Below are 22,897 nucleotides of genomic sequence, written 5' to 3'. Positions count from 1 at the left end.
TCCTAAAACTGAGCTGTTAGTAAGTGTGCCAGTGTTCCCCAGCCTGTACCAGCCACTAGAATCACCTGCAAGGCTTGCTACCCCAACACTTTCTGGGCTCCGCACCAACAGTATTTGATTCAGTTGGTCTTGGGTGGCCCTGGGAATGTGCATTTCTAACAAGTCCTCAGGTAATGGTGCTGCTGCTGCTGGCCCCAGAAGACACAGTGGAAAACCAGCGAGCTGTGCCATACCACCACCTGTACAGCCAAGGAGCACTGGAGCTGGCCATGCTGGCCAGGCAAGAAACCCCACCTGGTGCTTTCACTGGCTGCTGAAAGGCCCACCTGTCCTCAGCATCCCTCTCAGAAGTGGGCTTCTTTATTCAGGAGTCTTACCTAAGCTAGACGGCAAACATACGGGTTTTCATCTTTTTAGACAATGGTTTGCCAGCTTTCTCTCAGTTCCCTATCCCCCGAATTCATTATCTGTTCAAAATATTTATCAATCTCAGAAGTCTTACAGAATCTCAGAATTGGAAGGGACCTTGGGGGCTTGCCTGGTGAATCCTTTCTTGGGTGCCAACAGAGCCTGATGAATAGCAAGCATCAATTATTACTGCAGAGACTGATGAATAGCAAGCTATGGCGGAAGACGATAAGTTCTAGGAGCCTGGCTGAAGGTTTTCTCAGAGGCTGTCTTCGTCTTTGGTAGGCTTGCTGGCTGCTCTCTGGCTGCTCACATCAAGCTCATCCCACCCTGTGCTTGAATTTCTGCCTTAGCCTCCTGCATTGCATTGAATTTTGGCCCCTGAAGAGATATGTCCTAAGCCTTCAATAAAGGTCATAGTTATAGGACTATACTCAAAACTAATAATGTTTTAAAAGAACAGCAGAGTACTCCAAACACAAGTATTTTCTACTTTGCAGTTTTCTGAAATAACATCTCAATTTTAGGGATCACACATACCTGGATTTGACTTCCAGCTCTCCCACCTGTGTGACTAATACTTTTTCCATAGAAAGGTCAAAAAACATCTTCAACCTTTATATGGTCTACACACACACACACACACACACACACACACACACACACACATACACACACACATGCACACAACTTTGCATATAATCCCAGGTCTTCCCCATGACTCCTTTCCCACCATCACCAGGGAAGCTTGATGTCACTGTAGACAGGCCATCCAATGCCCAGCTCACAACACTAACAATCTCATCACTGTTCACCTCTTTAGCCCACTTTAGGCCCTTTACTCCATGGCCACACCTAGGCCTTGTCATTACCTGGAACTCTTCTATGAAAGAAGCATCACAACTCCTACCTGTTAAACAATTATAATGTCTCATCCTAATCTTGCATCCTTCCTGAACTTTCACTTGCTTGCACACCCTCGCCTTTTCTTTGACCTCATCAAAATCTCACCTTCCACAACTCCTTCATTCTCCCACCTCCCCATCTATCAGCCTGTTTGTCTTTCCATTCCCCAGTATGCAGTGTTGATCCTGTGGCCCATCACTAACATTTCTTTTTAGAGATGGGATCTCACTATATTGCCCAGGCTAGTCTAAAACTCCTGGGCTCAAGCACTTCTCCTGCTTCAGCCTCCTGAGTAGCTGGGATAACAAGCACAGCCACCTCACTCAACTCTATTGCTAACTTTCGTCCTTTTTTTTTTTTGAGACAGAGTCTGCACCCAGGCTGGAGTACAGTGGTGCAATCTCAGCTCACTGCAATCTCCACCTCCTGAGTTCAAGTGATTTTCCTGCCTCAGTCTCCCGAGTAGCTGGGAGTACAGGCACCTGCCACCATACCCGGCTGATTTTCTTTTTTTTTCCTTCAGTAGAGACAGGGTTTCACCATGTTGACGAGGGTGGTTTCGAACTCCTGACCTCAGGTGATCCACCCACCTCAGCCTCTCAAAGTGCTGGGATTGCAGGCATGAACCACTGGGCCCGGCCAGCTTTTGTCTTAATACTTCCAACTCCTTTATGCCATTGATATGATTTTCACTGACCTGGCAAATCTTCAACTATGGATGATTTTAACCTATCTGCTTTCTTCCTTCTTAGACTTCTAAACATGGCAAGAGACTGTCACAGGCATGTGCAGACTGAGGTCATCACAAGTGGGCACAAGTTTTTCACATTTAGAAGGGCCTCAGTGCTCTCTGCCAACCCTTTTAGAGGTCCCTGATCAGCAGCCTGGTGCCAGGGTCACAGCTATCACCCCAAAACACTGGTGCAAATGACAAAGGGCCCCTCTCCTGGGCTATGCATAACTCAGGGCTTAGTGCAGGGTTGCAAGTGCTTTGGAAGAACGTCTTTTGCCTTTCTGGTTCCCTTCAATAACTGTTCTAGAAATTTCCGCTGGTCATCATTTCTACTGGCAACCTTGCCTCTACTTGACAGATAAAACAAAGATAATCAAGGGTGAGCTCTGCAAATTTCTGGTTCCCAACCTTTAAAAACTTACCTGTATTTACATTCCCATTTGAGAACAGGTTGTCCCCCATTCTCAAGAGTCTCTTCTCCTCATTAAGACAAATCCTTCCCCCGTCTTTGTGACTCCATCTCCTCCTATGTCAATCATCCTCATTCCTTTCCCTCTCTAGCCACATCTTTTTACCAGGATTTAAACATGTTTGAATCTCTTTCGTTAAAACAAACAACCCTCTGCCCAAACTTATATTCAACTTAGCCACTGCTCTACTGCCATCCTTTCCTTCAGCCAATACAATAAAATTCATATTATAAAAGTTTTCAAACCAAAATAGAAGAGTATAATATACACCCATGTACCTGATTCACCCAGATGCAATATTTTGCCACATTTCCAGACAGAGTTCTTGAAAGAGCTCCTGATACGTAAATTCTACTCTATCTTTAACCCCTGAGATGTGGGTTTCCCCTCACTGCCTTAGTGAAAGTGCACTCAGGTACCTCCATTGATCTGATGGCCACATCTAGGAGGCACTTCTCAGTTTATAGTTTCCCGTGAGCCATTTTGCCCTTTGATTTTCTCTCCTTCCTTGCTTATACATCTTATCGCCCCCTGGTTTTCCTGCTACTCTTCAGTTTCCTGTGTGGCTTTCTGAGCTCTGCTTGTCTCCTGAATATACCATTGGATTCTATTTCTGCTCCTTTTATTCTCACTCTTCACCCAGGCCTTTCCTGACACACACCCCAAAGTTGAGTAAAACAGCACTTTACTGTTTCTAGAGCACCTATCCTACTGTATTATACTTGCTTGCCTAGTTATTGGCCTTCCACAATAAACTCTCAATAGGGCCAGGGACTCTATTTTTACTAATGTATTACCAGAACACAGCTCAACGTAGAGGGGTACCCATAGAATGATGGATGCACTCTAGTTCTTTCTTGCCAATGTCAACAGAACAAGTCCATTCCTACCCACCCAAATCACCCTCCACCAGGGTGTGACTATGAATGCCTCCAGCATGGCTACGAGGAAGAGCAAAGAGAAAGAACTCTTGATTGTTCCTGCTAATTGGGGCACGAATAGGGAAAATTCCAGAGCCTCATGTAAGCCCAGAATTTCAAAGCCTCCCAAAATAGTAAAGCCAATCATGTCAGAGGGATAGATTTATTCAGATAGATACTTCCCTTGTCTCTGTGAACCAAATCACAGAGGCCAAGGAGCCACCATAAGACCTGCAAGCTGGGAGGAGGATGAAGCACCACCAAGGGTAGAGATTTTCCACAAATCCAGAGTAACTGGAGGACATTATTCTTTCACTCTATGGATTTCGAGGCTAAGAAAACTCCCCTTAGCCCAGCAGACGTGGTCTCAGGTCAGCTGGTCTCTCTGGAGGATCAGGGGCGTGGATCACTGCTCAACTGGCTGCTAAATTGTCAATATTTCCGTCAATGTAGGCTGTGAGGGCCACACCAGGCTGTCTCCAGCTGATAATCAGGATCTCCAGTTGGCCCTGGGGGACATAAAACTAGAGGCCAAATGGGCAGTTACCATGTTGCAGCACATAATGAAAGTAACTGCCACTTACTGGGTACCTGCTGTGTGCCAGATTCTGTACCAGGCTCTCTGCATGTATTCAGTCCTCCAACTAGCCAGCAAAGCAGCTGTTACTCATAAGGGCTTCAACAACAACCCAAACCATCCTCATCCCATGATAGAGCTGGTGTGCCACATTCTGAAAGCACTCACGTTGGCATCATCTTGTTTGATTTTTAGAGATAGGCATGGGGCATCCATCGTTCCCATTTTATAAAGAGAACACTGAGCCCTACACAGCGTCTTGTCTAGGGTCACACAGATCATACTCAGACCTGAATCTCCCTGCACTGTCTGCCTCCAAGGTTTGGGCTGCCTTTGCAGTGCAGCTGCCCAGAAAGGTGTTTGGCTATCACTGCCACATGGCTGTGTGGGCCTGGGTCCTGTCCTGTGCAGAGGGAATGAGCCCTGGAATGATTTCATTTCTGCCACTGAGCACCTCTGCAAGACACAAACTTTCTGAGCTTTGGTTTCTTCATATGTAAATGGTGGCTGGTGACACAGGCCCCAGCTACTTTGTGGAGCTATGTGAGGATCACATGAGATGAGGTCAGTGAAGCCATTTTTAAAAGCACGGCATCAAGACAATTGTCCAGGAGCGTTATTATTAGTAGTGACGCAGTGTTCAGAGGAAAGTCAAATCTCTTTGCTTTTAAAAGTTTTAAGATGACCTTTAAACAAGGAGCCAGCTGGGTTCTTAGTTCACAGTAGTTTAGCACACTTTAATTCAGAGGCTTTGAAAGCAGAGAGAAGTATTTGGAGGCACGGTTCCCAGAAACAGCCGGAGTGGAGAAACTGGAGCTCCCATGGGGAGTGGGGTTAGGGGGTCAGGAAGCTGGCCCAGATCTCCTCTGTCACCAGCTTCTCATCTCCAGACTCAGGAAATCCTTTCCACCCTGGGGCCGTTCCCACACTGACGTCCCACTTCCTCCTGCAGGGGCAGTGCCCTCCTCTGGCCTCTGGATCTTGAGTTGGGGGTGAGGAAGAAGATGATGGAGAGTCTGCGTGTGGCAGTGGCCCTGCCTATGGGGAAAGCAGGAGGAGGGGTGTGTGTGTGTGTGTGTGTGTGTGTGTGTGTGTTGGGGAGAAAGCTCTCATTTTCTGATCTTCTGTTGTATTAGGCCCTGGGCTGAGTACTTCATATATTTTATATTATATAGTATATGCATGAGCCCTACAAGAAAGATAACTTTATTTCCATTTCAGAACTGAGAAAACTGAGGCTCAGGGCTGGGCCAGATGCAATGTGAGAACTAACGCACAGCCATGAAGTGCTGGGGCTGGATTTAGAACACAGTTCTAGGTGACTGCACAGTCATGACGTCCTGCTTCCCCTGAGGGTCTCTCTGTGTGTCCATTTGAGGGATGTGCAAGCCCAGTTCTGTATGTAGTGCCTGACACGCGCTTTGCTGCTAAACACTGAACATGAAAGCGTGCTCTCCACCAAGCTCAGCAGGGCTTCAGCTATTTGGAAGGACTCAAACCCACCCTGCACACACCCACCTTCTTCAGCCTTGTGTAGGGCTCACCTCCTCCAGGAATCATTTTAATATTGACTCTATCTCATCTGGTCTCCTCCTCACATTGTATTAGCCACCTGTCATGCTGACATCCTGTACATCTGTGTCATTCAATTGTCCTCTGTAATCATTCACTAAGTGCTGGCACACAGCAGTCTTCAATTTAACTTAACCGGAGCCCTGAAAACAGCAATGGTTAAGAAATTCCCCCTACCTTCCCCACATTTAGCTAAGACTTGCTGCACACTCTTTCTCATGACTCCCTTAAGACTCTCAGTGAGGCCAGGCGCGGTGACTCACGCCTGTAATCCCAGCACTCTGGGAGGCTGAGGCAGGCAGATCATGAGGTCAGGAGATCGAGACCTCCTGGCTAACACGGTGAAACCCCATCTCTACTAAAAAATACAAAAAATTAGCCAGGCATGGTGGCGGGCGCCTGTAGTCCCAGCTACTCGGGAGGCTGAGGCAGGAGAATGGCGTGAACCCAGGAGGCGGAGCTTGCAGTGAGCCGAGATCGCGCCACTGCACTACTCCCGCCTGGGACACAGAGTGAGACTCCATCTCAAAAAAAAAAAAAAAGACTCTCAGTGAGATGAAATCTACTGAAAGGCCAGACACAGATCCTCCAACTCCCTGTTTTTTGTCTCGTGAATGATTGAGACTAGGAGTTTGTCTCTCTGAAACTAATTAGGCATAGAGATAAGCATTTCCTGTTCAGCTCACAGAGGCTCCCTCGATGGCAAAATCATCTCATCTGTAAACCACCTCACCTGCAGCCCAGCTACTCCTCCCTGTAAAATCGAAGGCAAAGCCACCTTCTGCAGTTGATACGGTTTGGCTCTGTGTCCCCACCCAAATCTCATCTGGAATTGTAATCCCCACGTACGGGGGCGGGGAGGTGATTGGATCATGAGTGTGGTTTCCCCATGCTGTTCTCGTGATAGTGACTGAGTTCTCACGAGATCTGATGGTTTTATAAGCGTTTCAAAGTTCCTCCTTCACGCTTCTCTCTCCTGCTGCCTTCTGAAGAAGGTGTCTGCCTCCCTCTCACCTTCCTCCATGATCCTAAGTTTCCTGAGGCCATCCCAGCCATATGGAACTGTGAGTCAATTAAACCTCTTTCCTTTATAAATTACCCAGTCCCTGGTACTTCTTTATAGCAGTGTGAAAACGGACTGCTACAGCAGTGCTCTGACCTTCGGTTCTGAGGTATTCTCCTTATTGCAATATCTTAAATGAAGTTGATTTCTTTACTTGTTTGTTTTTTTGTCTTTGATAGAGGAGAGGGACAATAACCAAGTAAACAAAGCAGGTAATTTCTGGAGATGATAAAACAGAGTAATATGGTAGGGAGTTGAGAAGTCCAAGACCTGCGGTTGGCAAGCTGGAGAGCCAGGAGGGCCAATGGTATAGTTCTGGTCTGAGAGTGAAGGCTGGAGAATCAGGAGAGTTGATGTGGGTTGCAGTCCAAGTCCAAAGGCAGAAGAAGACTGATGTCTCAGCTTGAAGGCAGCTAGGCACCATGGCGAGATAAAGCAAGGTAACAAAATGAGTAGTGAAAAGTGCAAGGAAAAGAAAGGAGGGGGAATGAAGAAAGAGAATAATACCCCAAGGAACAAAGTTGCATAGCTGCAGTCGCCCTCTGTTTTGCCTGCACAGGGCCGCCCGGGATGTTCATAGGCTCCAAACGGTCTTATTTAACCCATTTCCTGTTTAGAAAAAAAAGTGCAGTTTGCTGCCAGTGCTCATTTAATTTTACATAAACACACTCTTTGAGGCTGAAGCAAATCTGACTCATTTTTCAATGTGAAAATGAAATATAAAAACTGTTCTTGGAGTTATTTCTAAACAGAACTTGTCTCTAATGCTAATGTAGCAGAAATGTATACAATGTCACATTAAGATTAGATGCAAGAGTATTCTCAAGGCAAATGGGAAATGGGTTAAAGGCAGGTGCTAAAGCCCACATGCATGTGAGAGGGTGTGGCCTTTAGAGGGGGTGTGTGACAGGTGACTGAATGTGTTTAAGATGCAACAGGCTGTGCATGATTCGAGGATGTTAAGAAACTTTAGGTTAGTGTAGCCTGTCAGGCATAATTACATCAACTCTCTTCACCATCTCTGTCATGCACACTGTCGTGTCTGCCCCAGATCCCATTCACCCACCCTCCTGCAGCGGCGTGCTGGCTGCTAACAGCTTGCAGCTGCCGCATTCTACAAATCTTTTGCCCTGTCCAGCAGAAGCCCAGGCTCAGGAAGTCCCCCGACTTGAGGCTGACAGCCAACAGTTGACTGAAGTGGGAAACCAAAGGCAGCCCTCTTGCCCTAGGGTTGGGGAAGGACAATTCTGCGGTGCAGCTGATGCTCCAGAGCCAACCTTTGCATCAGGCTGAGGACAGATTTCACCTGACATCACCTCTTTGCCCAGCCCTTCCCCATTCCCCACCCTAGTCTCTCTCCCTAGCCTCTCTCCCTTATGGGTTTCACCCGAGAAGACTCCCTCATGAAATGACATGGGCCCAAATCCCTGCACTGGGCTCTGCTTCCAGGCAACCCGGCCCAAGGCACACATGTCAGTTCTTCTAACAGTGGTTCAGCCTAGTCTCTGGGAGTGTTCGTCCTCAGCCAATTCTAGAGGTCCAGAAGAAAATACAGATACATGCAAAGTTTGCAGCATGCCTCTACCTCCAACAACTTTTTCAGTCAGAGGGCAGCTGGCAGTGGAATACGCACCATTTCCAGGGCTAAGCAGGATCCAGACCTTGCATCCTTGCCCTAGGCTTGAGCACCTGCTGTCCACCACGGCCCAGCCCTCAGTCCAGCAACACCCTCTAATATGTGGTGACCCTTTTCCCACTAGGCTGCTCTCCAGCTCTGGTCAATAGGCTGAGTCCAGAGCCCTGAATTCCTGCATTGCATGGCCTTTTGCTGTATTAACCCCCATATCTGCTGGAACTAGAGGGTATCCCTCCCCTAAGTTCAGTCTTACCAGAGTCAATATTTTCAGCTTCTCTTTTGGTCTATGTGGAAATATTCTTTGGGCAATGCCTTAGGTTTGTTTGCCCTCCACATTTCGGGGGGTCTCTGCAGGCCAAGTTTGGAGCATGGCTTCTGGCTGTGCCATTTACTAACCCCATGACCTTGGCCATGGTTGCTTCAGCTAATAAAAGGCAGCAGTGGGGGTGGGGGGTGGCTCCAATTGCACGTGCTTCAAATAGGTTAAATGAGACAATGCATGTAGAGCAGCAGTGCCTGGCACATGGAGAGAACTCAACAAGTCAACATAGGCAGGTGACTCTTCTTAGCATTGCCGCTGTCTCCAGTAGCAGCAGCCACAGCTTGTGTACTGCCCCACAGAGTTCAGAAAGCACCTTCACACTGAGGATCTGACTGGACCCTCACCACAGTCTCACCAAGCAGGTGGGGTGGAGGTCTTGCTCCCCTTTGGCAGATGGGGCAGCTGTGATTGGAAGATTGCTCTGCTTGAGGTCACACAGCTGGTACACAAAATCAGATCATTCCCTTCTAGATCTCGTGTTCCACCTCACTGGCTCGCATCCAGTCTTCTGGGCCTTCAGTGGGCCCCGGGCCATGTGTGGTTGGGGGAAAGGAGTATGTGATCACGGGAACTCGGTGTGTCTTCTTGAAAGGAGGAGTGCAGAAGAGGCAGTCTGACAAGCGGATTCTGTGGCTCCTATTTCTCTCTGGGCTCTGCATCAGTTCTGTCCTCCCTTGCTTTCTCCCTCTGTCCCTCCTCTGTGCAGGCATTAACACCCACCGCATGCAGAGACAGGGCTGCAAGATGCGTATTATTTATTCATTGAGAGCACATCAGCTGATTCCTTCTCTATTTGCCTGGTGGAGGCAGGTCAAGATGTGCCACCCTGTGCCCTGTCACCTGTGCCCTGTCACTCCTGGGAGCTAGATTTGCTGGCCATACAGATATCCACTCATAGAAGGCAGAAAGAGATATCCATAAATGAATGCAATGTAATTTGAAAAGAAAATGCACAGAGGGGTGGGGAATGGGAAAGAGGGGAAATCTCTTTTGCAGCCTCTGGTCACCATGGCAACAGTGGCACCTTTTTTAAAAAAAAGATAACTGATCATATTAAGTCAGAGGCTTTTTTAAAAAAACACATGAAGACAAACTATATCCCAGCCTCTTCTATAATCTGGAATAGATGAGTGGAAGGGGGAGTCTACACCCCAACTCAACACACAGGTATAGAATCTTGGGGGCAAATGTGGATCTGAGCTGAGAAGCCCCTCATTTAGTCCCCTGACTCAGAGCATCCTTTTGAAAACTGTCGGTCAGGCTAGTGGGAACCAAAAGATCCATTCCTGAGAGCCCAGGCAGGGAGCGACAGTGGAGAGGTGGGATTGGCCTTTCCAGAACAACCAATAGGGCTCACCCACCTGCAAGGGTTGGGGGCGGTACTCACCACAATGGACAACAATATAGCAAGCTGTGTGGGACCTGTGATAGGCTAAATAATGATGTCTATGTCCTAATCCCTGGAATCTATGAATGTTACTTTATATGGCAAAGGGAACTTTGCAGATGTAATTGAGAACCCTGAGATGGGGAGCTAATGCTAGGTTACCCCCATGGCGCAACATAATCACAAGGATCATTATAAGAGGGAGGCAGGAGGATCAGAGCCAGAGAAGGTGATGTGCCAATGGAAGCTGAGGAAAACAGATGTGATGGTGGAGGCAGAGGCCATAGTCAGCCTCGAGAAGTTGAAAAAGTCAATGCAATGGGTTCTCTCCTAGAGCCTCCAAAAGGAAGGCAGCCCTACTGACACCTTGATTTTATACTTCTGACCTCCAGAACTTCAAGGTAATAAATGCATGGTATTTTAAGCTACTAAGTTTGTGGTCATTTGATGCAGCAGCAATAGGAAACTCACACCAGGACTGATTTCCATAATGACATCAGTCATCATTGTTGAAATAAGGGACCAGAAGACAATAACCTGCCAGTGAATGATCATATGCTCCAAACTTCTATGTGCCTGGCACCTGACAGCAGGACAGGCCCCTTGAAATGAGTACGCCTGTGCTGGATCATGGAAGAAGAGATGCTTGGAGGAGAGGAAGAGCCCAGACTTCAGGGGAAGCAGTGTTCAGGAATGCACAGTCTTCTCTTCTTTTCCATGGAATATCCACGGCAGGGGTGAGGGGGATGGGAAAGGGGAACATGAACTTCAGGTCTTTTAGAACCTCAGCCATGGTCAGAGGTCTCAAGTAGCTTTCCCAGCCCATGCAAACAATTGGGGCAGGAAAATAGAACGAAGAAGGGACGTCAGTGTTGTCAGTGCTCATTAACAAATCTTGTCCATGATCCACTTTCTAAATGTGGAGTGTCCATAAAGTCTGGAAATGAATAGTTATATTTTTGAATTTTAATGTAATAACTACTTATGCACATGCACATATGTACGCCACATGTCTCTGGAAGCTGTCTTTCCTTCACATCCATGTGTGTCTCCTAATTCAGCCATATTCATCTGTTACCTGGATTGTGGTAACAACCTCCAACTGGTCCTCCTGCCTTTGCTCTTGCTACCCTCAAATGCATCCTCTACATGCTTTCCAAAATGTTGATGTTACTCTGTCTTCTCCTAGATAAAAGCCTTTCCATGGCATCCCATTGCCCTTAAAGCCAAGATCCTTCACTTGTCTAGGCTAGCACCTCCTCAAGGACAGTGATATTTGTTGGTTCAGAAGACTCACCAGCATGAGAACAGGGCATGTGCCTGGAAGACACCTTTGCATATTAACTAAACATCTTACAAAAACTTCTATGTCCTATCTTTTGTGACCCCCCCCCACCACTTCTGCTCCAGACATACTAAACATTTCTTGATTCCTCGCAAGAGTTCTGTTTGTCCTTCAAGTGTTTGTATGTTCCTGTTGCCTCGATCTCTAGCCCTGATTTCCTTGTGCCACTAACACCCACTCATCCTTGAGGATTCAGTTCAAACATCCTCTACTCAGAGACCTGCCCTAATTCCTAGGCTGAGTTCCCTTATTATAGATTCAGACAGTATCTTGAACTTCCTCCACCATAACACTGTTCATACTTCATTTTAACTGTGTGTTTAATTGTCATAGACCTTATGCTCAATAATAGGGTTTCTCAACCTCAACACTGTTGACATTTGGGGCCAGATAGTCCTTTATCATGGGGGCTCTCCTATGCGTTATAGGATGTTCAGCAACATCCCTTTAGCAACCTCATCCCAAGTCATGACAATCAAAAATGTCTCCAGACATTGCCAAATGGCCCTTGGGAGCCCAAACTGCTCCATGTTGAGAACCACCTCTCTGCAACAGAGCTATGACTACCTCAGTTACTTTGGTATTCCCAATGCCTAGCAAAGTACTTGGGCCATAGAGGGTACTAATAACTAATTGAGCAATTAAAACTCATGGGTGCCCAGTTGTGACATTGTGATATAATAAGAAATAAATATTTGGGCTCTAACCCCAGTTCCTGACATGGAGCTCCCAAAGTGCTTGTAATTTCCTGAGAGATAGAGGTGTCAGGTAGACCTTTTTTTCCTCATATTTGGGCTTTGACCCTGGCTCCTGACACAGAGCTTCTATCCCTTAGAATTTCCTGGGTGATAGGATCATCTTTAGTTATTTTCCTTTTGTAGAGATGGGGTCTTGCAATGTTGTCCAGGCTGGTCTCGAATTCCTGGGCTCAAAGGATCCTCCCTTGGCCTCCCAAAGCACTGAAATTACAGGCATGAGCCACTACGCCTGGCTAGGAGCATCTTTAGTTCTAATGAGGCAACTCTTGGTGGGTTTCTGGATGGGAGGCTGGTCACCTGAAAGACCAAGTCACGATCAGAAGCCTGGCAATTTCAGCCCCTATCCCTCATCCTCTGGGGAGGTGAGAGGAGCTGGAGATTAAGTTAATAATAGATCTTGTCTATGTGATGAAGCCTCCATAAAAATTCCTCAGCTATGGAGTTTGGAGAGCATCTGGGTTGCTGAACACATGGAGGACGCTGTGCCTCAAAACTCCACGCCCCTTCTCCTATACCTTGCCCTATGCATCTCTTCCATCTGGCTCTTCATCTGTGTCCTTTGCAATATCCTTTATAATGAACCAGTAGATGTAGGTCAAGCAGTTTCCTGAGTTCTGTGAGCCATTTTAGCAAATGATTGAACCTGGGGAGGCGGTTGTGGGAACCTCCAATTTACAACTGCTTGGTCACAAGTACTGGACGTCTGGACTTATGATCGGCATGTGAAGTCGGGGGGGGGGCAATTCAGTCTTGGGGGACTGAGCCCTTAAGCTGTGGGATCTGATGCTAACTCTAGGTAATGTCAGAATTAAATTAAATTGTAGGACACCCAGCTGGTGTTGAGCAGAAAACTGATGTATGGGGGGAAAAACCCATACTTCTAGTAGGTCAAAAGTGAAGCATTGAGTGCTGTGAGTGAGAATATAGTAGGAGAAAAGAGTTTGTTCTTTCCTTTACCCCAGGCCTTTGTAACCATTAGGTTGTTCTACATGCCTTCTAGGCTGGGGTTCCTATACACGATGGCTTCTTCCCTTCCAGGGTCCATTCTGTCCTTAGAAGTCTTGAAAATGGCTTCCCCTAGGGCTCTGGGTAAACCTCTGAATCAAAATGAGGACTGTGGAGGTTCCACAGATTTTAAGTGTCTGTCTCTTTTTAACATCAAATCCCAGTTGAAGATGGCTATTAAGGTGAACTCTGAGTCTCTGCACATTAGAAATTCTGCACGGTAAAAAGCTGTTTAGAATGGTGGAAAGGAGCAGTAGTCTGAGAGTCAGTTCTACCATCAGAAGGTCTATGACCTTGGACAATTCACTCTACCTCTCTGGGCCTCAACTACCTTAGCTATAAATTAAGGGACTTGGACTGGGAGATCACTGGCTTTTTCTAAACATCTGCAACGCTGTGCTTCAGAAAATGGCATCATGGAAACTGCAAGAGAATAGCAGAACAGTTATGAAAAAAGATTATAGAGAAACAGCTGGCCTGGTATGGTGGCTCATGCCTGTAATCCCAGCACTTTGGGAGGCCGAGGTGGGAGGATCACTTGAGTCCAGGAGTTTGAGACCAGCCTGGGCAACAAAGTAAGACCTTGTCTCTAGAAAAAAACAAAAAAGCCAGTTATGTTGGCACATGCCTGTATTCCTGCTTGCAGCTATGATTGAGCCACTGCATTTCAGCCTGGGTGACAGAGCAAGATCTTGTCTCTCATACATACACATGCAAAAAGAACCTATCGAATTCAGTATCCCCCCTACAATACTCTGTTGTTCCTATCTTAGGATGTGTACTGCTTTGACGCTTGTATGATAGTATTTACATTGTATTAGCTCCACAGCTCAGCTCCCTGGAGGCAGGTACACGGTGTTGTACTTCCCTGTGTTACACAGAGCCTGTTACACAGCAGTAGAGATAGCAAGAACTCAAACAGTGCCCACAACACAAATAGTGCTCTGAATAATGTCTAAAAGTGCTCTTTTAATTCTGAACACTTCCCCAATAACTCATTTAGTCTTCAAACCAGTTCACAAGGTAGAATCTATTATTATCTCCATTTTACAAATGTGGAGACTGAGGCACAGAGAGTTTAAGAAACTTACCCAATTTGCACAGGAAATAGCCAAGCCAGGACTCTAGCTTAGGCAGATGGGGTCCGGTGTCTATTTGTACTGCCTCAAGTAGGTGTTCAGCCAATAGGTGGTGACAAATTGGTTGACTGAATAAGTAAATCTGTCAAGTAAGGCATCAGGACAAGCTCCAGACTCTGCACAGAGCCATGGACAAACACACTGCAGGAAAAGCCCCCAGGTGAAGGGTTAGCCACCCCAAGACGTATATTTTTGAATTGTGAAAAATAAGACACCTATAATTCATAGGCTCCAATACCCACACCCGGTACAGCACAGCATTTACCAAGATTATATAACCAACCCAAGCACAAATATCCAAGTCTCAGTGAGCACTAACCCAGCTGTGCCCCAATTTAGCCACAAACCTATCTCTTCCAAAGCTTCATTCATGCTCAGATTCAGGAGACACTCCCCAATATTCATTCCCAAGTTTTAAAGGAAACAAATAGAAAGCCCACCTGGCTTGCTGCACATTTATGTGTCTGGGGACTTTGTCTCCACATGTAACACATGTCAATGACAGGCATCTGTTATTCACTGTGTGCAAAGGGAGCCGCTCTAGAGGTTATTAACCCAGTGCCACCGTTTACCAGCAGTGGAATTTATTTTCTGAGCCTCGGCCTACTTGGCTGTCACATTGGCGATAGTAACATCAACCTCATAAAGTCTTGGGAGGACTAAATATAGGTGAAAGTGATGAAACACATTTGTTCAGAATTGTTCTGAAAAGGGCAGTGTTTACATTGTCTGCTGTCCATCTTGGCCCTGGAATGCAACTCTAGCTGTTTGTTGATTTTTATAGTTGTTGGTCCATCCTGTCAGCAAATTTTCCTGAATAATGTCTAAAAGGCTCTTTTAATTCAGGATATTATGAGAAATACAAAAGGATTAATTGGGCAGGAAAAAAAAACACATATTAAGAAATCAATTTCGGTTGGTTTGTTAAGTCTGGGTTGGAAATCTGCATGGTGGTGCAGAGCATAAGCCTGGGAGGCACTGAGGTCTGACCTGAGTGGCAGCTCTGCAATTGCATCTCCTTGGGCCAGTTATTTAACTACTTAAGTCAGTTTCCTGTTCTCTAAAATAGGAATAATAGTAAATACTTCATAGGGTTTTTGTGAATGTTAAATATGATAGTATTTCCATAGTGCTTAGCTGATTCAACATTAGCTATCATTATTGAAACATACAACCGTCTACATACAGTGCACAAGCATACCTAGTACCAAGTCTTAGAAATAAGGCTCCCCTGTAATCGGTTATGCAAGTGGCTAGGGTTGCGCATGTCCAGGTTGGAACTCTTGCCTCTCAATATCTCATTTCTGGGTCACCCTCTCCGGGCCAGATCCCATTTTGGTACATAGCAGTCTACAGCACAGAGGACTCCTTTGAGCCATGGTAGATCCGCTACTACAGATAGTTTCAGTCTCTCTCTTTTTTTTTTTTTTTTTTTTTTTTTTTTGAGACGGAGTCTCGCTCTGTCGCCCAGGCTGGAGTGCAGTGGCCGGATCTCAGTTCACTGCAAGCTCCGCCTCCCGGGTTTACTCCAATCTCCTGCCTCAACCTCCCGAGTAGCTGGGACTACAGGCGCCCGCCACCTCGCCCTGCTAAGTTTCAGTCTCTTGATTGCTCAAAGACTTCTTGTCTTAGCCATGATGATGCTTTCAACTGCAAAAACTTGAATTGCTCTGGCTAGTTCAGTTTGTTTGCAATTGCACAGAGAACATTATGCATTAAAAGAGAATGTTGGAGATGTCTTTAGTGTTTTGCTCAACGAATGCCTGGATTAAAAGAGGTGCTTCATGCGTATTTACTAATGAATGAATAGTGTTATTGAAAAATGCCTTCTACAAAATGCTTACAAATAACCTCACCCCAAGTGTTGGCTGCAGCCACAGCGGAAGAAGTCCAGACTTCTGGGTGCTGCCCCATTTCTCAGGAGCCTTTTTCTTTGCTGGGCATCAAATGTTATCCTTAAATGCAGCAACTGGAGCTAAAAAATTGTGTCCTTCCAATAAAATGTGAATTATTTTTTAGTTTAATCATTCACATTTTTTTTAGTTTAATCGTTTTGTTTTCATGCCATGGGGATTTCAAATGTAGTTTGAAAACTGGGAAGATCTATAATATAAAAGCATAATACTATTGTTATATGTGAGTTAAGCTAGGAGAAGTTTGAAGCAAAAAGAGCCTGGAATTACTCTCTAGTCCTAATATTCAGTAGCCATAACTATTTTTTTAAACTTATCATTTTCTTTATCATTGGAGGGGAGGGAAAGAAAGCAAGCAGAGGTGGGGGTATGGTTACACTATTTAAGGAAGATCCGAATGCAAAGACGATGAATCTTTCATAGTCTCAACAACTCCACAATGAATAACTGTGGATTATCTCATTTATAATTCACACTGGATTAAAAAAAAATTGGTTCCCCTCTGTGTATATCAATTTAATTCAAACCTTATCTTCAAAATACAAAGATGAATATTACCAGATAAATTCTAACTGCAATAGGTATTTTCTAAGTAGAAGACCAAACACCAAAGGGAATCCCTCTTTCCAATGTCTTTTGATATGACAAGATTTTGCCAGAGTGGAAGTCTAACACTTAAGTAAGCATTCTCATGGCCAAGTAAGAAACTACAGTTGTTGTATGTACTACCCTACAATTACAATATGTATTACATATTAAAATCAGCATTCAATATGCTTGTATAATTATGCTATTAATGATGATAGCAGTGATGATGCTGGTGGAAAAAGCCTGTCTTTAGCCCAAGAAAAGTAAGGGAGAAAAATGTAACAAGCAGAAACTAAACACAGAGTTGGGCATTTTTTGACTAGGAAAGAGAATTTTAAGCATAGAAGTATAAAAAGAAAAGTACTCCCTTACTTCCCCTATGTGGAGATAATATGAAACATTTATTAGATATACTGGACAAGAACAGAACAAAGTACTCCAACTCTACTGCAGCATTACAGAAAAATCATCCCTTCACCACAGTGTAAGATTTAAGGACAACCTGCTCAATGATGCATGTTATATAAAACACAGCAAGATTGCTGCTGCCCTGCCAAGTACTTCCAGTCCCTTCCCAGGTCCTACTGAAATACTGGTGGTCCCAATTAGTTTTATTGAAATAAATCTTTAAAGAAAAAGATAAAGCATTTAAAAAGACATGTCAAAATGCTTCAGGAACCACATATCCAACACAAACTTTATCCTCAAATGAGTTATGTTTGCCTCGCACTAATAAACATTTTTCACTCAAATTAGAGCAATAATCTTCCATACATAAGTATTTCCCCTGCCCAATAGTTCAAAGAAAAAAAATCCAAAATGATTAGTAAAGAAAAATATAAGAATTAACAGACCCTTTAAATTTGTTTTAAATATTTTTAAGGTTTAGAAAGTGTTTAAAGTGTAATTCCTAGTAGGATAGCATTATCTGAATGAACACCCTAATTGCAAACCACTATAAAATGCTTCAGCTGCATTTGGGGGAGAGGGGTAGGGATTATCTTCAAAGCACCCCAGCTCTCTTGATGAAAAGGTCAGAGGTACACTGGTTTGTATTATTGTGACATCCATAAGGTGATCTATGTTGCTTTTCCTTCATCAAGGGCTTTATTTATCAGAAGGGCTTTATGCTTGACCTCCAAATTTGGCTGACAATTTATTGATAAGATTCATAACCTTTGGGTTGCTCTGGTATTGTGACATATTTGCTGGGTTCTGAGCCACATCCTGGAAGTCCACCATAACTCCTGGATCCTACAAGGCTGCAAGAACCTCTGTATCACTAAGAATTTTATTGAGTCCAGGCATTCCGGCCATTCCAGGCATGTCCCCTCCCATTCCAGGCATTCCTCCAGGAAAATTACCAGGCATTCCCCCAGGAAAGACACCTGGGAAAGATCCATACTGAGCTCCTGACTGTCGTCTGGCTTCTTTCTCCCTCTGGGCTCTCTCATGTTCTTCTCCAGCCTTCTTAACTCGTTCTACTCTTTCTTTGATCTCTCGCTCTTCATGTTTTCGCTCATACTTTCTCCGATGTTCTGCAATTTTCTGTGCCCTAGGTTGAACTTTCAGCATTGCACTAGCATCTTCATCATAATCCAATTTACAGACAAGGGCAAGATCATGGGCTGCTTCTTCCCAGTGGCCTAGAAGTCTATGTGCTTTCCCTCGCCATTTGCAAGGCTGAGCTGAATCAGGATTTATTTCAATGGCTCTGTCACACAGTCTGGGATGGCAGCATTTGACAAAGACACTGGCCCTATTGGCATACAAGATGGCCAAGCAAAGATTCAGCTTGATGGCATCTGTGAATAAGTCAGTGGCTTTCTGCAGTTCACCATCATTTAGGGCTTCAATAGCAGCCACTTTCTTTCTTATCATTTGCCTGATCCATCATCTCCTGTGTTATCTCTACATTTTCATCTCCCATTTCTTGAGGGGCATCAGTATCTGGTTCAATCACACCTTCATTATCAATTGCTAGATCGCTTTCCTCACTTGATGTTTCATCTGCCTTTAAGTCTTCCTCTACCTTCTTACGATCAAGTTTTTCTTCCTTGGTATTTTTCTTCTGATTTAGCTTTCTGAGTAGCAGGTGGTACTTGACCCCCCATGCTCTCCAGCCACTCCTTCAGGAAGCACATTTCCTCAGTGTGCAGAATGCTCGGATCCTACTTACACATTTTCACAAGGCCCGAAGCTCGCTCACTTTGCGGCGGTCCATGGTGGGGAGGCGGTGGGCGAAGCTGAGGGCCTGCTGCCCAGTTCCAGGCCCAGGTGCTGGCTAGGCATGACTGTGCAGAAGGGGGTGGCTAGTTCTCTATTTTTAAAGGGATTTAGTGTAGCAAAATTGTATTTGAGAGATACAAAGAAAGAGAAACACAAGATCAAGTGTTCTTTTGACTGACTCACTAAACAGTAGTTTGATTGCTGGGGGTCTCTTACTACTGCAGGCAACAGACATCAGTTGAATAAGTAAACAGCAAACCAGAAGCCTTAACACAGGCTCAGGCTACTTGTTTTCTATGGCTGAAGTACATCAATACAGTCATGCCCTGCATGATGACATTTTGTTCAAGGACTAACTACATATGTGAAGGTGGTTCCATAAGATTATGACAGAGTGGTAAAATTCCCTATTGCCAAAATGCCTGCTGACATTGTAACTTTCTTAAGGGCACAGCACAACCTATTACTCACATGTTTGTGATGATGCTGTTGTAAAGACATCTACTTCATGGCCAGTCATATTAAAAAGTATAGCACATGCAATTAGATACAGCACATGACACTTGATAATGATAATAAACGACTATGTTACTGGTTTTCATATTTACTATACTACACTTTTCATTGTTATTTTAGAGTGTACTCCTTCTACTTATCAAAAAGAAAAAAAAAAAGGAAACTGTAAAACAGCCTCAGGCAGGTCCTTCAAGGGGTATTCCAGAAGACAGCATTGTTAGCATAGGAGATGACAGCTCCATGCATGTTACTGCCCCGAAGACCTTCCAATGGGACATGATGTGGAGGTGGAAGATGATTATATTGACCTGTGTACGCTAGGATACTGTGGGTGTTTGTGTCTTAGGTTTTAACAGAACAGTTTAAAAAGTAAAAAATAAAAATAAAGCATTTTAAAGTAGAAAAAAACTATAGAATAAGTATATAAAGAAAATTTGTACAACTATACAATGTGTTTGTATTCTAAGTGTTACTACAAAAAACTCAAAGTTTTAAAAATTGATGTTTATAAAGTAAAATTATAGCAAGCTAAGGTTAATTTATTGAAGAAAGAAGACTTTTTCTATAAATTTAGTGTACATTATTTATAAAGTCTACAGTAATATACAGTAATGTCCTGGGCCTTCATATTTATTCACTACTCACTCACCCAGAACAACTTCTAGTCCTGCAAGCTCCATTCATGATAAAGGGATTCATTTATTTTATTTTATTTTATTATTATTATTATTGTTATTATTATTATTATTATTTGAGACAGTCTCGCTCTGTCACCCAGGTTGGAGTGCAGTGGCATGATCTTGGCTCACTGCAAGCTCTGCCTCCCAGGTCCATGCCATTCTCCTGCCTCAGCCTCCTGAGTAGCTGGGACCACAGGCACCCGCCACCATGCCTGGCTAATTTTTTGTATTTTAGTAGAGACGGGGTTTCACTGTGTTGCCCAGGCTGGTCTTGAACTCCTGAGCTCAGGCAATCCGCCCACCTTGGCCTCCCAAAGTGCTAGAATTACAGGCGTGAGCCACCGCGCCCGGCCTTCATTCATGTTAAGTTCACATCTGGTCATGACCAAAAGCCAGCAGAACAAAGTTATCACAAAACTAGAGTGCGGGTTGAGGGAGAGCCACGATCTTGCCATGAGCACAATAGGAGCTTTATACAAAGGGTATCAGAGAGAAGCAAACCTCCTGAGCAACAAGATAATATTTGCTACCTAAAATGAATTTTGATTAATAATGGATGCAAAACTTCACCATTTAATAACATGGTCTCTGTTACAGAGAAACAGCTGCCCAGGGCATGCCAGTGTGGGCATTAGGACTCAGAACTCAGAGGAAAAATCCATATAGACTGTCCAAGAAATCAACTGGAATTGAGCTGGAAATCAATACCACAATGTTATAGTATTCAGAGTTATTTTTATGAGCTGCTTGAACAGTTGTACAAAATATAAACATATTTTAGCTTTAATTATCCTCATCTCTGGCTTCACTGGTACACCATGAAATCCAACTTTCCCATCTGTTAACAGCGTGCTAGGCAGATCCCATGGTGTAGCTGTGAATTTGAGGCATTCAAAGTCCAGTCCAGCCTTGTCCTGTGGAAAACTCCATCTCATCTGATTTAAAACTTTCCTCATCCAACTGATGATTCAGAGAAAATACAGAGAACACGTTAAACACATACCTTGGGGATGCAATCAGCAAAATCCAGACTTTAAGGAAATGGCATAGAACAAATGACCCAGTCTCTTCAAAAAATAAGTTTCAGGGGTTGTGGGAAGGGAAGAGAATGGTAGAAGATAGAAGGGGAATCTATAGATTAAAAGATATTTAAAAGATATACCAACTAATTACAGTGAGCGAACCCTGTTTGAATCCAGATTCAAACCAAATGTAAAAAATAAACATTTATTACACTTCTGACACTATTTGAATCTTAAACACTGACCGTTTATTTACACCAAGAAACAGTACAGTTTCCTTAAGTGACAGTACATACAATTGTACAATTGTGGTTTTTTTTTTAAAGTATGTCCTTATCTGTTAGGGATATATCTTGAAATATTCATGGGTTAAATGACATCATGTCTGGAATTTGCTTCAGAACAATGCAGGAAGGGGAAACTGATGAGGATACCGATGAAGTGAGATTCGCTGTGAGTTAATTGTGGACTAGCCGGATTTCTTCCTAGAGTGCAAGAGGGAAAGTCTGCCACGCCTTCCAAATGCTTAGGGGGCCTCTGCCTCTTCCTCTTCCTCATGGTCAAAGGGAGTCACAGGCCAGTCCTCCCTCAGTGTGGAGGGAGGCACTGTTCTCAGGAGGCATCTGCCACTGGGGCAGTCCTCGGAGACCCACACTGTTCCAACAAGGCCTCCTGCCTTCCCTCCAAGCCCCATCCTTCTCACCTCCCAACCTATCCTCCTTCATAGAGCCCACAGAGGATGTTCTAAAACTCATCCCTAAGTGCATCTTACAAGCTACTATCAAATCTAGTCCAAACTCATTAATGTGGCCCACGAGACCCTGCAAGGTTCTTCCTCTTCCTACCTTTCCAGTATCATCTCTGCACGCTGCACCCCACCACTTGCCTGAGCTCTGTTTCAGTCCCTTCCATGCAACCTGTCTGGCTCCTCCAAGTTGTCACACAGGCTATCGCCTCTGCCACTTCCCACTCCCTACCCATCCCACCTTATTACCTGGTGGTTTGTCCCTCAAATCTTGGTTTAGATGATCCCTATTCTAGGAAGCCTCCCTCTGAGGAAGACACGACACTGGATGACCCAGATCCCCCATCAAGGAAGGACTTGCCGTCCAGTTGTGAGGAAAGCATCAGGAGGCAGCATGTGGCTGTTAGCTCCACATCCAGTGACTGGCAGTTGGGACAGGGAGGCTCACAGTTTCAGCCTGACTCGTGACCCTCTTGCAGGCAGTCTTCTCTCCAGAGCCCCTGCCTGGTTGGCCACAGCTTCTGCAGGATTGTACTGCGGTTCAGTTTCTTCCTCTGTCCGATTGGGCTTCACCCTGTTCCTTTCACAGGGGTTAATCCCTACTAAACATCTTGTACCCTAGACTCTGTCTCAGCAAATTTTTCCTGAGACTTCCATCTGTAGTACATTCCCATCTCACACCTCCTTCTGCCCCATTCTGGGTAAATGCCTCTTCTGGCTAATCTGATAACATGCTGCCTCTTCCCACCCTATGGTGTCATCACCCTGCATTGTAATTGTCTATGTGAGAGTCTGTATCCCCCACCTGGACTCTACAGGGCAGGATGTGAGCATATCTTGCTCATCTTGGTATGCTCAGGGTATAGCACAATTCTTGGGATGTAACTGACATTCAATCAATGACTACAAATCTTAGGTGCGCAAGGAATTGGAAATCAATATCAGAATCCCACCATTGACAGT

The 22,897-nt window shown here is 44.7% G+C and overlaps 1 pseudogene; it reads right to left on the bottom strand.

Annotated features, from left to right (window-relative positions):
* Positions 1–17,867: 17,867 nt before the first annotated feature.
* Positions 17,868–18,966, bottom strand: LOC106993443 (hsc70-interacting protein pseudogene; annotated as a pseudogene).
* Between the last annotated feature and the right edge of the window lie 3,931 nt (positions 18,967–22,897).

Source organism: Macaca mulatta, chromosome 14, assembly GCF_049350105.2.
Source record: "Macaca mulatta isolate MMU2019108-1 chromosome 14, T2T-MMU8v2.0, whole genome shotgun sequence".
Lineage (NCBI taxonomy): Eukaryota > Metazoa > Chordata > Mammalia > Primates > Cercopithecidae > Macaca > Macaca mulatta.
The sequence above is the reverse complement of the archived record's forward strand: the minus strand, read 5'-3'. Positions and strand labels throughout refer to the sequence as shown.